Source organism: Narcine bancroftii, chromosome 3 (genome assembly GCF_036971445.1).
Source record: "Narcine bancroftii isolate sNarBan1 chromosome 3, sNarBan1.hap1, whole genome shotgun sequence".
NCBI lineage: Eukaryota > Metazoa > Chordata > Chondrichthyes > Torpediniformes > Narcinidae > Narcine > Narcine bancroftii.
In genome coordinates this window covers 342,621,055-342,637,644 of record NC_091471.1, presented here as the reverse complement: position 1 = coordinate 342,637,644, position 16,590 = coordinate 342,621,055, and the positions used below count along the sequence as shown (strand labels likewise).

Genomic DNA, 16,590 nt, shown 5'->3' with positions numbered 1-16,590 from the left:
ACAACCTGACAAAACATGCATTTACTCTAGACCTTTCCTGTGCTGTTACCTGTCCAAGTGATTTTTTTTAAATATTATCATATCTGCCATACTATCTCCTCTGGCAACTTGTTCCATGTATCAACCATCTCTGTGGGGAAAAAAGCCTGCCTCCTTTAAAATGTTCTCCTCTAATCCACACTAATAGACATAATAGACAAACAATACATATGCAGGACAAGTATTTGAATATATAACTAAATGAATAAATATTGTTTCATAAATATTGAAGTCTTAGATGGTTAGTGTGAACAGTTCTTTTGGTTGATCAGCATTCTCATTGCCCATGAGAATAAGCAGTTCCTCATCTGTGTGGTGCTGGCTCAGATACCCCTGTATCTCTTTCCTGATGGGAGCACCTGAAAGATACCATCTGTGAAATGGAAGGGATCCATAATGATTTTATGCACCCTCGTCAGACAACAATCCCGGTAGATCACATCAATGGGTGGGAGGGATATTCCAGTGATCCTCTCTGCCACACTTAAGAGTCCTGCGGAATGATCGGTGATCCATTTCTCTTGTAGCACTTGTACCATACTGTGACACAGCTGACCAGACCACTCTCAATGGAGAAGCTTGACATAAAGGTGGCCAGTAGCCTTGCCCACTTCAGTCTTCTCACGAAGTGCAGTCACTTTTGCACCTTCTTGACAAGTGAGGAGAGGTGTGACCATGATGTCACTAGTTAAATGGACACCAAGGAACTTGTTACTCTCCACCTCAGAGCTGTTGATGTGTAGTGGAGGATGGTCGTTCCTTGTCCCCTTGAAGTCCACTATCGCGAGGTTTATAAAATTTTGACGGACATAGATAGGGTAGGTAGTCCCAGTCATTCTCCCCAGTGTAGGGGAGTCTTAAAACTAGGCAGTATGGCGATTAGAGGAGAACATTTTAAAGGGTTCCTGAAGGCAGGTTTTTCCCCCACAGAGATAGTTGATACATGGAACAAGTTGCCAGAGGAGATAGTAGAGCAGATATGATGATAGTAAAAAAAAAACATTTGGACAGGTAATTGCACAGGAAAGGTCTAGAGTAAATGCAAGCAGGCTTTTTCCACCCAAGATAGAACTAGAGGACATGAGTTAGGGGTGAAAGGTGATGTTTAAAGGGAACATTAGAGGAAACTTCAACATACAGAGAGTGGTGAGACTGAGGAATGAGTTGCCTGCTGAAGTGGTGAAGGCGGGCTGGATTGGACATTTAAGAATAATTTGGATGGGTACATTGATGGGAGAAGTATGGAAGGCTCTGGACTGGATGCAGGTCAATAAAAGGCAGTGGAGGACAGACTAGATGGGTCAAAGGGCTTGTGACTGTCCTGTAGTGCTCTATGTAAAGTCTCAAGGGATGTGGGCCAAATGCAGACAAATAGTATCAGTTTGGGCAACATTTTGGTCAGTATTGGCAAGTTGAGCTGAAAGGCTTGTTTGAATATCTCAAAATGCCTAGTACGTGACTGAGTCACAAAACCGGTAACAAACTGCACCTGCAAAATGTTTCACAACGAGTGCAAGACAGAGTCATACAAACTGGGGCCAATGCCTGAAGAGGGCGGACAAAATCAGTGAACCGGTGCGGACTCAAAAGGCCTGTTTCTGCTCCGTAAATGGTTATATGGTTATGTCAAATCCTGGCAGAAAGCTTAAAGATATTTAGAGGATTGTGAGAAACTTCAATTCAACATTTCCCTTGTGCATATGCTGACCATCTCTCCTTGAGGACCCAAATGTGATCCAGCAGCTGGTTCTTGTATTGTAGTTTGCAGTTGACCATAAGCAGCAACCAGCCGAGGGCTTGGCTCTGCATTGGCAGGCGAAGTTAATTTCCTACTTCGCAGGTATATCTGTGGTCTACAGTCACCTCAAAATCTATCCACCAGTGGAATACAAGAAAGATGTGAGTGACACTGGCTGTGCGATGCGTGCTCTCAGGAAAAGGTTTTTCCTCCTCTCCTTGCCTTCAGTTCTTTTTCTCCGCATGTCATCCAACTAGCCCTGGAAGTGAAGGTGGGTTCATGGCGGAGCCAGGCACAAAGAACACACTAAATAAGCTAACTTGTCTGCTCCTGTACCTACATTCCCAAATCACAATGATAGTTCCACACAATGCACTTCGCAATCCTGATTTTCTCTGCAATTATGGCACATTTCTTGTCTGACAAAACTGAAATTGCAAATAATTCAACGACCTATATTTAACTGCTGTTTTGTTTAAAGGAGAGGGGTAGGTACTGCCGACTCATCACCCAGAAAAAAACTGACTTCACTGAGAGCCAAGGCACAGAAGTCCTTAATGTTTGTCTCGTATTGCTACCTCACACTGCTTGCGTGGTTTTGTTTTTATGGGCAACTGTTTGCCTTGAGCAAATGGGCCTTTATGTGAAACCTATCCATCAAGTGTCAGTAAATGTAGATTAGAGTCAGATCTTGATCTTGGTTGGGTCTCAACTATGACTGTTAATGGCCAAGAAAGTGGATTCCACCTTGTTGGCCAATGAGAAGTGAATCTGGCAGATTCTGTTTGCAGGCTATCAATGGAACAGTGGGGGGGGGGGTGGGGGGATGTGGGTGGAGGGCACTTCTCTCTCTAATTATTCCAAGGTTCCTATAATGACAATATGGCGGCAATAGAATCTAGGAGAGCCATTCTTGTTATAAGGATAAATGCAACATTTTAATTTGGTCATGGAAGGGTGCTTCCCTGAATGTTCCTGCAGCACCAGTTTGCGTAAGATCGGGTGGTCCTTACAGCATGTGGCAGTACTTTTAATGTAAAAAAAATTGGTTAATTGAGCTATTTCAGAAGAGCTTTTAAATGCCATCTTAATTTTGGACCAAGGGCTTTGTGGGGTGACTAAAAAGTGAATGTCATGTGTTGCAACCAACGATTTTAAGTGGGAGATATAGTAACTGATAATCAACAATGAAGTCTATTAGTGCATTACTGACAACAGGCAAATATCTCGTGTACTAAGCTGAATGGTGGAGCAATGAAGAACTCAGCTGGCCAAGCATCATCAATGGGAGAAAAATAATGGTTATCAAGACTGATAAGGTCTTGAAACATTGACCATGCTTTTCCTACCACTAATGCTGAGTTCTTCCGGCAAATTGAGTTTTGCTCCAGATTCCAACATCGCAAGTCTCTCGTGTGTCCTAAGGTGAATTTTCCAATGTACACCATCTCACCTCTAAGTGACCATTTCCTCGGGTAAACCCACTTATATGCAAAGAAGCCCAGTTTCTGTACTTGTGTTTCTCCCAGTTCAGAAATATTTTTTTTTTTATCCAGGCTTGAAATAGCTGATGAGGAGAAAATTTGTAAAATAAATATTAGAATATTTCATTGGTAAGAGCTAACCCAGATTTAAGAACTGTAGCATATTCTCATAGGAAAATTCTGATATAATTAGCTGTAGTCTGGAGCTGCCCCAGTTACTTAATCACATGCATTAAGCTCTGTGTTAAAATGCTACTTTATTCAATGTTGGCAATAGATAAAAATAATGGGAAATTCTACTGTTTGAGAAGTCTACAAAATACCCGAGTCCCACTTCAATGTGGCGGCGAAGCTCAAACAAATTCATAAAGGCAAAATTCAAATGCTCTTTTGAAAACCTTCCTCTTCTTTCCCACTTCATCACAAATCAATTTGTTACAGATTTTTTTGTCATCCTGTAGAGCTCGTCGAAAGAACCAAAGACTTGTTGATCCAAACCAAGGCTTTTATTAGCAAAAGACCGGAGCTCTTCACAGGTGGCCAACCAGTCCGGAATGATCTGACCTGGCTAGGGACACAACCCTTTAAGGCCCAGACATTGGTGATAGATCTGTAGTATCACACATCCCTTGTAATAAATCCTTACAACCCCCCCCCCCCCCACCCATTTTGGTTTTGCTTGTGTGCTTTTGCAGACTTACACTCTTTAGGATACCCTTTTTGTTGCTATTCAAGTTGTTCCTTTTTATGTCTGAATCATCATGAGTGGGGACCAACACAAATATTACATCTACTTAATATCAATGCAACTTGTTGGATCTAATCTTTATTATCAACAAGGCAACAGGTTAGCCTTTTAATGTGAGCCAGAATTTTATTTTGAGAAAAGATTAAATAAAATTGTGTGTATATAATTTGATGTTAGAGTTGGGGAAGATAAAAAACCATTCCATGCAATATACATGCTGGGGAAACTCCGCAAGTCATGTAGAATCTGAAACATTAGTAATTTCATTTCCTGTGGCCTGCTGAGTTTCTCCAACACATTTGTATATTGTTCTTGACCTCAGTGTCGGCAAACTTTTTTGTTTAACTCCACATAATTGTGGAAACATTTAGCTGCAGGGTCAAGTTCTCTCATGTAAGACACTGCAAAAGAATAGGAGAGGTCAGGGAAATTAGGTTATGGATTTGACTACTGCTTCTCTATTCTTTGCAACGAGGCAGATTTTCTCAACTGCTGCTATGGAGTTTGTGCCAGGAGGGAGAGGAAAAGGGTGCCAGAGAAAGAGCAATTGTGATCCTTGCATTTGATTCTCTCTATCCACTGTGTTGATTGGACAAGTTACAATGCTGTCTGATATTTGCCATAGTCATTTTTTTCCTGGACATCTTGGCAGAAAGTCACCCTTCTCTTTACATTCATCTTTGATGGGGGGGGGGGGGGGGGTTATGTATAAAGAATGCATACTCGTCATAGAGATGGTAAACAGTCTCTAGAAGGGTTAACTTACTTGAAATGGAAGAGGAGGGAAAAAGAAGTATACAGAGTTGTCAACCATAATGTATGTTGAACAAAATAGAAATTAAAAAAATGTTGAATAAGCTCTTTGCTTCTGGAAATTATCCTAATTCAAGATATGACATTGGAGGTGGGATGGGGGGGGGATGTGGGCAGAGGACACTTCTCTCTCTAATTATTCCAGGGTTCCTGTAATGATAATATGGCAGCAATAGAATCTAGGAGAGCCATTCTTGTTACAAGGATAAATGCAGCATTTTAATTTGGTCACGGAAGGGTGCTTCCCTGAATGTTCCTGCGGCACCACTTTGTGTAAGGTCAGGTGGTCCTTTCAGCATGTGGCAGTATTTTTAATGTAAAAAAAATTGGTTCATTGAGCTATTTCAGAAGATGGTTAGGAGCCAAACACATTGTTATGGGTCTCGACTTGCATGCTTGTCGGACCAGACAAAATGGCATATTTTCTTCCTTCAGAATATTCTTCATTTCAAATTTATTACATTATCCAAATTAAAACTTCTAATGGGATTTTGGGATTTGAACCAATATTTCCAATTTAATGATCCATATTATTGGGTTATTAGTCATGGAATAATGTGGAGTGCACCAAGATGCCAGTGAAAATGCTTCGAAAGAAGACATACAAATGTTCAGTGTGGTTGTTTCTCTTCAGATTGCAGCAGTCTGTATGTATGATTAGTGATATTTGAACAATATTGGTCAAAATTGTGCTCTGATAATATCACATCATTTATTATCTGATCTAGATTGGTACAATACAATTTTATCCACCATTTATACCACAAAAATTTCATGGTTTAAAATCTGAAATTCCGGACGTGTTTTAGGTGTGGTATAGAGGTTGGAACATGTATACATTCAACCTGGCTCTGTGTGAAAGCAAGATCCTTTTGGTATGATTTAGCAGAAATTTTGACAAAAATTAAGCAGTAGATTTTCCATTGGAACCAGAACTGTATTTATTGAGCAATCTTGTGGTTATTGACACAAAACTATAAAATACAGATTTTGAGGATTGCACTTGCCAGGAGACATATCGCTGCTACATGGAAGCCTGGCTCCCCATTACTTATTACTCCTGGAATATTGAAATGCAAAATTGTGCCCCCCCAACGTCCCCCAAGAAAAGATGATTTATAATCTTAGAAAGAAATATGATGTGTTTGTAAAAATATGGCAACCTCATTTAAATTATTCTGGGTTAAGATATAATTATCTTCCCCAAAAAGGTTTAAATAATATAGTTAGGTTAATAGCACTGATTTCCTGAAAATCAAGATATGGACTAATTATAATGAAGACATGCTCAAACACCCCTTCTTTTTTTAATATTAGCTGTTGGGAGGGAGGAATGAGATTTGGGCAATCATGAGACTGTAATTTTAAAATACTATTTATATGATGTATGTAATAATGTTCTTGGAAAAATTAAATAAAATATTCCCCAAAAAATTAGTGCTATTTGAGGAAATGTTAACAATAGGATGATAACTGCCCAAGGAATTCAAATACTCCTGCTGCAGTGCACAGGAAGATGATTGACTCCTAACTGCTGTCTGAAGTAGCCCTGTAAGCTACTGACTTGCACCAAAGCATCTGTGCTTTTGTAGAAAATAAAAATATTTAGTTAAGAAAGAAATAAGTAAACTTTTATATTTCCACAGCCATGGGACTGTCGAACAAACCATCTGACGGAGGCAATAAACATGATAAAGGTGCAACTAAATTTATGAAGTAACTGCACACAAAAATCTGACAACACACCATAATCCCATAATTGGGAGAGTGATTCTAAAGATTAATTGAACCTGATATTGTCATACTTTTTCTTCAGCGGCCCTCGACTCCGCCACCGTTTTCAGGTGGGTGCTGTTTCACGACCAGGACATTGCCACCAGCAGTAACTGATACAACAGTCAGATGGAAATAACCCTAGGATTCACCCTGCACCAACTGCAGTCTCGCGATATTATAAACACATGCTAAGAAAGTCTCCAATAGGCAACAAACGAGACATTTTTGTGCACAACCATCGAAAGATACAAACCAGGAATTTCTTGGAATTCTTTTCTATTCCCCAGGTGTGTGTATCCACAATTCTCAATATGTTTGAAACTGCCCAAATGATTCTTATCTCATTGACCAAATTAAACATTCCCTCCCTCCGCATTGTGACTGTACTGTGAATAGTTTACAACGTAGGTCGAAACTCACCAAGCAAACCCTTCTCGTATTTATTCAGATGTAAATTCTCATTGTGATAAATGTAAGAAAGGTGAGACTTCTCTTATTCATATGTTTTGGACGTGCTCTAGCCTGCAAAATACTGGAGGGATGTTTTCCAAACCTTATTCTTCATTTAAACCTCTAACCTACACACACCTGGGGAACAGAAAAGAATTGCCCTCTTTGGTACCACAGGAGAGGATGATGTTCATTTAACTCCAATTAAATCTTCGGTTCTGTCTTTTGTCCCTCTTTTGGCCAGATATGCAATATTACAAAGATAGAAGGAAGCTGCCCCACTCAGCAATGCTCAGGGGTTGAGGGATGTTGTGTCCTGTTTAAATCTAGAAAGTATCGCTATTCTGTTAGTAACTTAGACATAGGGTTTCAAAACTTATGGGGACCTTTCCTGAACTACATTCAGAACCTCTAGTTTTATTATAAAATCTGTCTTTCAACATTTTATTATATTACTCCAGGAACAAGGTATGGTTTAATTATAGAACTTTGGCTTGGTAATGGGCTCAAGAGATGGGGGGGTGGGGGGGTGGGTAGAAAATGGAAGTATAATATTCAGGGTAAAATTATTAGATGTTCTGTTATAGATGTACTCTATATATTAGACAACTCTTGATTTCTTTATATTTGACATCTCTACTGTGTATTTTACAAATTTTCAGTATATATCTGTTTACTTTTGTAGAAAATAAAAATATTTAGTTAAGAAAGAAATAAGTAAACTTTTATATTTCCACTTCTATGAATGTGGCTTGGTTGGTGTAGTGGTTAGTGCAATGCCTTTACAGCACCAGCGATCTGGACCTGGGTTCGAATCCCACGCTGTCTGTAAGGGGTTGGTTCATTCTTCCTGTGTCTGTGTGGGTTTTCCCCAGGGGCTCAGGTTTCCTCCCACCTTTCAAAGGGGATGTAAGTTAATTGGGTGTAAATTAAGCAGCATGGACCAAAATGGCCTGTAACTATGTCTAAGTTTTAAAAAAAATTAAATGCACTTAAAACATCAATAGGTTGGTTAGCATGTCAAGAAGTCCAGTTGTAATCTAAATTTTGATCCATGAATATGCTGGGCTACTGATTCCCACTGTGCTGACAGCAGAGAGAGAGAGAGATGTTTAATTCTGGGTTAGGAAGAGACAAACTAAGTGCTCATAACACCTCATTAATGACAGTTGATGGGTCTGGCAGCAGAAAACAATCAGCTGTGCTGGCTGACCAATCCTTCAATCTTACATGTTTCCAATATTAGAGGATGTCATTTCCCCAGGGAATAATACTCATTGTCGGGCAAGTTCCCGAGAAGATGAGTGACATGGAGAAAAGGTATCAGGAATAAAATACTTACCATTCAAAATTTTCACTGTATGAATCACAGTGTGCTTTTACATCTTCAGGCTAAAGAATCTTAAGTCGGGTTCAGTCTACCATGCTTAACATGGTAACATTTTATCAAAACGAAGTGATTTTCAAGTAAATGCCTTGTATTTTAATTATTGGTGAAGCATTATTATTATCTTAATCCATCAGAAGCCGTATGGATTTTGCACTTAGTTTGGAGATGCATGCTGGGTTCAGATACCCTATTCATTGAAAAGACCAATTTTCAATGAACTGGAGTGACAACAAAACTGTACACAAAAAAAAAATATTTTCAGGAAAAAGTAGCTGATATTTTGTAAGGAAAGTTGGCAGCCGATTTGTGAACCGCAGTGTTGCACCAACATGAATCAGGAAACTAATCTAGTTTTAACGTTGATTCGAGATCAGTAATGCTAGTTAGCCAGGAAAAAGGAATTCCTTTTGGAAGATGGTAAATGCATCTTTTACATCCATTTGAACAGATAACTGGAGCCTCTGTTAATGCGCATTCCAGAGATGGGCTTTTGTTAACGCAGCCCATGTTCATTTTGAGGTTATGTGAACCTCTGAAGCTAACAGCAATCTGGCATCACTGTACAATCCATACTGAGGACAACCAAGATTGCCTTTATTTAAGTAGGAATATGCAAAAACAAACTATTATGGGGTATATTATATTTTATATTATATATAAATGTTTTTTAAAGAGATAGATTGTGGGGGTTTAGTGTAGTTCTCTTCAAAAACAAACACTTCACAAAAGAGATCTCATTTAAAATTCAAGAGCTTTGCTGAAAGTGAGACATTGAGGCATCAGTGCCTTTGTAAAGACAATGAAGCTACTTTGGAAGGAATTTCAAAAAAGCAGGTGCAAGTGGAAGAGTCCAGGCTCAAGTGCTGATAAAGATCTTTCATAGACCTGCAAAAAGTTCTGGTTTTTACAAGCAGAGCGAGAGAGGCAAGACCAAACAGAATTGATCTTTGAGAGAGAGAGAGAGAGAAAGAGAGAGAGAGACAGAGACAGAGAGAGAGAGAGAGAGAGAGAGAGAGAGAGAGACAGAGAGAGAGAGAGAGAGAGAGAGAGAGAGAGAACTGAGTTCAACAGTTCTGCAGTGGCTTTTGGAGGCTGCAACATGGCGAGCTGGCAGGTTTGTTAAAACCCCATTTTTGAAGAGAGTTGTGAGTTCTGAGTTCAGCCTGTTGAAAACCCTTGTGGTCCTTACAAGAGGAAATGGCTGGTTAGACTGTTTCTCCTGAAATAATGAAAACAAGAGGAACTCTGTGATGACCCAGAAAAAGAGGTTCTCATTTGGAAAACCTATGATGGGGCAAGTTTCTTCGGCAAGACACTGAAGTGACTGGTCAGAGGAAATCAATTTGTGTGTGTCCAACGAGCAACAAATCTCTCTCTGAAACCAACGAGAACCTTCCTGAGTGGTAGCCATTTAACTTTAAACACCAGAGCTTGGTGGAAAATTCATAAATGTTAAATTCTGTGCACAGTAGAAGAATTGCCAGATACCAGTGAACTTGGAGGAATGAGAAGTGAGATTAGACTGTGAATCAAAGAACTTTCCTGAACATCTACACATTGCGTACATGTGCGCTTAGAATTAGAAGGGGGTTAAGTCAAATTAATAGTAATAAGTAAAGTTTGATCCTGTTTGTGTGTTTAGAGAAAATTAAAAGTAACCATTTGTCTTGGTGAATTTCTATTGCTGCTGGGTTTTGGGGTCCTCTGGGCTCATAACACAAGCAAAATAAACAAAAAAGCAGAACTACCCAACCAATGGCCAAAAAGATCCACTTCCAGACCCTTCGATTTAGAGGTATCATCGAGTCAAACTGATAGCTATGACCAGTCATGTAATCACTCAAAGTCTTCAGTTTATATGTTCTGTCTGTTTCATTAATCCTTTTCATTACAGGGGAACTTTTCAGAAAATATCATTTATTCACCAAATCCAAACATTTGATTGCTCACGTTTAAAGATGAGATACCGAAGCAACTAGCAGACACATTTAAGCATTTATCCCATCCACCAGAAACACGATGGGATATTTATATCAGAACTTATTGCATGCCTGAGTTGAGCCTTGAATTTGTTTTAGAATTCTGTGACACTCACGAGGAACAGTCCGATTACTCAGTTGTTGACCTTCAAAGAGCAACACGTAAATCAGAACCTCCATTTTCAGTCAAACATGTGGCCACCTAATGCAGCACAGTATTGAGATGAAGATATGCTGTTTAGATTATGTATTTTTTGACAACTGTAACTGTTGCATTGCTTTTGTGATGTAGCTTCAGTTTTTAGATCCCGAGACCCAATTAAAAGGGAATCTTTGACTTGCCACTTATTTTTTAAAGGCTGGAATAAACCAGGAGGATTCAGTGATGGATGTAATGCACAGTTTCTACTAGTCATGCATATTACAAAAATCAAAACAGCTTTTATTTTCCAAAATTAAACTTTATTCACAATAAATTATTTACAAACAAGAAAACCATTCAAGAAAGTTGGCATTCATAATGCCAATCATATCTATGCAGTCGCATCATGAACTTTATTCTCTCAATACCCTGTTACCACCACTGTGGCACCTTGTCATTTCTATCCCCTCTGTTGGTTGAGGGGCTCTATAGGAGAAACTGGTAGAGGTGAGAATAGTTATAATATTTTAACATAATTTAGACAGATAGGTTTACGATTCCTTAATTGTCTTGTAAGAAAACAGATGTAATATTACAAAAAATTGACTTTAGTGTGCTGTAAGGCAGGCAAAGATTCATCATCACAAGAAATTGCCTGGCACACCCTACGTTTAGAGAAAGAGAAGCAAAAGAGAGTCCCCCGGAGTTAGCGAGTGTCCATGGATTCAGCTCCAGTGCTCCTGCATCCACCCCCCCACCAACCACTCCAAGTTCCAAATTTAGGGAGCTTTCAGCATCCTCAACACCCTATCACATCCCAGTTCTGATTCCTGGTACCTCTTCAGCCCGCCTCAAGCAAGTGTTTAGCAATCTGTAGCCTGGTGTCAGTACTTTGACTGAAATCACTGGTGGCCTCAACCTGCGTGGGTTCCTCGCATTGAGTCACCAACACCCTGCCGTCTGTGTGTTCTTCAGCAGTCGAGCCCTTAGTTGATCCATCACCGTGGTCACTATCATTTAGGGTCATCTCCTCTGCTTCTTCTTCTCAAACTGGGGGGTGTGTGGAGGGGGGGTGGGGTAGTCTCCCAATTTTTGCACCCTGCACTAGTCCTCTGCTTCCCTGGAGTCTGCAACCCCTCAAGGCTGCTGCAGAACACAGGCCTAGACCCTGTGGTCACAGAATTTTAAAATAAACCACCGTTGGCTCTTTTAACGGGCCATTTAAAATCTACATAAGGCTATCGGCAGTGGGGCTGAGCGGTAGAACATCACAGAGAAGCGCTGCCATTTCTTTTATGGATATATGGGTAGAAATGGGTTCGAGAAATAGGGGCCAAGTGGAGGTAAATGGAACAAGCTGAGGTAGGTAACCTGGTCGGCTAGGACAGGTTGGACTTGCATCTATAAAATACCTTGATTCTGTGCCTCTGTCAATTTTCTAACTTGTAAAGTTAACAATGAGCAAGTCTCGATAAACCTCATACGTGATTGTTGTAGAAATTGAGATTCCCGGTTAAATACAGCTCATCTCGGTTACAGAAACGTGGCATATTAGAAGCTGCAGCAATCCTGCCTCTATGATTGCCAGCACAGCACAAATTACATTACAGGGTAACAGGTAAGAGATATGAAACAAAAAGAAATTATCATCTGGTCATTTCAAAGAAATAGGCTAATTCAAAAAAATTTGGGGAAAATTTGTGTCAGGTTTTCTTCAAGGCATTTTAGTTTTGCAATAAACTCCTACGTGCTCAATGCTGTTTCAAATAAGGCGGCATCCATTTTGGGTTAAAATGATTAATAATAACAATATCTTTCATTCTTAGTTACTGGAATTTAAGGAAACAAATAGGGTTATCTGACACAATAGATTTAGTCGAGTACCTTTTGCTTTTTGTTATGAGGATTGTAATTCTCTCAAGGATGGTAAAATTAGTTCAGCTCTGCCTTGATCCATATATGAGCAGGTGCATGACTTCAGCTCAAAACCATCTATAACTTGGAACTAATTAGGATTAAATTAGGATCACGCTCAGATGTCACAAGGACAACTGGTGTGAAAAAAGGACATTCATCAAGATTTTGCAGATTTATATCAGTTGGATTACTCTAGTGGCTTATTATTTCATTACAAATGTTTGTCTAAAGCAGTGCCTCTAGTCCACAAGCTACCATCTTCCATTGTTATTCACGTTGAATATATTCTGTGCGTTGGTTACTAATGTTGAAAGTGGTGATAGAATAAGATTTATTACTATTAATTTTTTTTGTCCCAGTCAATAAGTTGGTAAAAATTATAATTCAGAAATGTGATTTTTCAATATCAACAAGTTTAATCTATTCTAAAATAATTACCCACATGCTCAACCACACTAGATCTGTTGTAATCATGTTCAAACCATGTACATTCAAATTTGTTGGATAATAACGGACAAAAACATTCCAGAATGCTGCACGACAAAACTGCAGTTAAACAAGAAAAATCTCCAAACACTGAGATTGTTTTTTTTAACACACAAAAATGCTGGAGAAACTCAGCAAGCCACGCAGCGTTCTTTATGTAGCAACGATAAAAATACACAACCAACATTTTAGGCCTAAGGCTTTCATTAAGGTATGAGGAAAATGCAGGCAGGTGCCCGAATAAAATGGTGGGGGAGTGCAGAGCCACAGGGAAGAGGTCAGACATGGATTTGGGTGGAAGGGCACAAGATGAAAGATCTGGGAAGTGATTGGTGGAGGGGAATCAATGTTGGGCATCTTCCAGTGACCAAGCATTTCAATTCTGTGCACCACTCCCGTGCTGACATGTCCATCCGTGACTTCGTGCACTGTCAAACCAAGGCCACTTGCAAACTGGAGGAGAAACACCTCATATTCCATCAGTGCACTCTCCAACCAGATGGCACTAACATCAACTTCTCCTGTTTCTGTTAGGCTATTCCCCTGTCTCCCTTTGCTCCAGCTCTCCACCCCCTTCCCTTTCCATTCAGAGAGCTATCCCCTCCCCTATCACAAGATCTTTACATATACAGGTATCCTCTGCTTTTTGAAAGTTCTACATTAATATCTGTTTTTGCTAACTGAATGAAATCCAAAGAGGACTTTCACTGTTACATAAAAAAGGTGAAAAGAGCGCTCTGTGTTTGTTTTGCAACGAGGCGTTATAGAGGCAGTGCACACCCCGGGCAACGAGAACGCCGCTGCCAAGCTCCTTCCTCAGGAACTATACTCAGCATCACGCCACCATTTCTTTGAACCGCACCTGTGGTCATCTGTGCTTAATCTTGATTTATTTTGCGCATCCATTAGCAAGATGCGTCCTAGGTATCAGAAAAGCCTAAGAGAGCTCGTTAGGGTGTTACCCTTAGTGTAAAACTGAACTAGGAACGCTAAAAAAAAAAGTTCCCGTATAAATTAATGGTAATTGTTTCCTCACTTTACGCCATTTCAGCTTATGAAAAATTTCATAGGAATGCTCTATTTTTGGATAGCGGGGGAAACTTCTAGTACTATGGTTGTTCTGCTATGGTTGGTCGTGTCAGTACTATTGTTGATCATGATCTTATGGACCAAAGCTTTTTTGAAATGAACTTTATCAAGGAAGTAATGGATACCACAGATAATCAAGTTGTAGTCAATAATAACTCGCGTGTGGATAAAAGTAGTTGGTGTACTCTCAGAAGGTGAGGAATGCATGTGTGGCTAACTAAATAATTTAGTTCCACTTTTACCATCCAGTATCCCAAGCAATTCTTGACACTGACTATGATCAGAGCAGCTTTCTTCATCTCTGGCAGATCCAGTGGCACCAATAAAAATCTGAAGACCATCACAATTAAGTTGAACATTGAACATCTTTCCTAATGATTGAAACGTGTTCCAAATGGAACTGATTAAAACAGATAATTGTGTGCGGGGGTGGGGGTGGGGGGAAGGAATAGAAAGGTACATTAATGGAGTAACATTAACAAAGCTGATGTGTGGAAGAAATAACTTGTTCCATGTCTGTGTGGCAAATCCCAGATATGCAATTTCTACAATGTTTCTACACTCTACGGCAGTAGTTATGGTGGGGACAAGCAACACCTTGAACTATTCTACTTTGTACATGTATGAATGAATTTGAGGTATCACCACAATTATAGCAGCCTCGTAATAATTTTAGAAGAAAACTAACAAAAGGGTCACAATTCCTGAAGCATGCTCTCTTGTTGAAAGGGGATGTGCAGAGGGAGTGTTGATGAGGAAATTGCTGTTTTGCAGCCTATATTTTTGTCCCAGAACAAAGAGTGAGCCTTTGGCCACTCAACCCTGGAATAAGCCAAAGTGCAGTCACATAAATGTTGCAGAACAATTTGATAAGAAATTCCGCGGTTTTACTGCCCCTTCGAGTCACACTCCCTTTTAAGTGAAAGATTTTAAAACCTACCTGAGGTTTTGTGACTGCACTGATAAGTTGTGGACATGTGTCAAAGGAACCCTGCTGTCTTCTTGGAAACTTGCAATGAGTTTCAGATCAATGACATTGTTGTTTTCTTAGTCCCTATAAAGCATGTAAGGATTCATTATAATCAAGGTAGCGACAATTATTATTTATGTTTCAGTTTAGGACAATTATTTTTCTCCTAATGATGCTGAGTTCCTCCAGCAGATTTTCTTTTGGTCCCAGATTCCAGCATCTTGCGACAATTATTGCTCTTTGAGACCTGCTGGTTCAAGATCCAAAGATATTTGCAATAATATATTTATATGTGAATATGTGAATACATTTAACTCTCAAATACTAATAGTTTTTATATTTCTGCCTACATACACAGAGATAGAAAGATCATGTTGAATTCTATTCCAATTGCATTTTTCTTATCAAAGCAATCTTCAGCTACCTGAAAAGGAAGGCATGAAAATCACGGAGTCACAGTTTTGTAGCAAAGAAGTAGGCCACTGTGTCCACAGACATTCTTTTACCTTAATTCTTTCAAATCTAGTTTTACTCCCCTACAATCAAAATCCTGCAGATGCTAAAAGTCTGAAATAAAAGGAGAAATTGCTGGAGATACAGTAGGGACAGAACAGAGGTACAGTAGTTAGCACTTACTGCCACCAGAGATCAAAGTTTGATCTGGATCATGGTTGCTGTCCGTTTGGGCTTTGCCCAATATAGATTCCATCTTGCTGTCTTGGTTTGTTGCACATGCTAAACTGGTAGGATAATTGGCTGCTGTTACATAGTCAGGATAATGTGAACTACTTTGTAACCGCTTAAGAATACACCCTTCTCACTGTAGTAACTGCAGTGCACCACTATGAGGCGTATGTATCTGTACCTATGAGGGTGTGCGAACAGTTTCCTGAGATGGTGGGCATCAGTGAGTAAATTCTCTTTTGTCATTTGAATCTTGCATCTCTAAGTTATTTAAGAAGCCTCCCAAATAATGCAAGAGACTTCACAGCTACTGTATATTGCCTTGTGTGTAGATGGGTAGCAGAAGAATTAAGGGAGATAGGAGTGTAGGCTCAATGAGCCCATTGCTCTCTTTCTGTGCAGATGACTGGACAGCTTGCAAATACTTGATTAGCTCATTTGAAATGTCATTCCCTTTATAAAATCAAGCAATAAAGTCCAAGGTGGAGATAAAATAAATAGGGGTATATTATTTTCCATCAACAAAGTGCACAAATGCATTGATCTGGATAACAGGGCTAAGGCAACATCAGCTAGTATAAATGTGCACTCTGGAACATTCAAACAGTGCTTTATGACCTTTTTGTGGGATTTCTTTCTTCTCTCTTGAGATATGAAGCCCCAAATGCTTTCTAGTGGATATAAAAGATCACATGCCATCTTTCTGATGGTAATCAAGACAATTATTCCTTGTGCTGTTTCCAATTTTATGTCTTAATGTCTCTCAATAGTTAGGTTTTCTGATTATTGTTCTGTTTCTCTTAGTGGGAGCATTATTATTAGACATTATTATTTCCCTTGTAACAACATTAACTCATTTTTATTAAAAAAAATACTTTGCACTTT

The 16,590-nt window shown here is 39.4% G+C and overlaps 1 protein-coding gene across 1 annotated transcript in view; it reads left to right on the top strand.

The window, feature by feature from the left end:
- Positions 1-16,590, top strand: part of LOC138759309 (protein shisa-6-like) — a 434,403-nt gene that overhangs the window by 70,712 nt on the left and 347,101 nt on the right. The gene's annotated exons all lie outside the window — the stretch shown is intronic.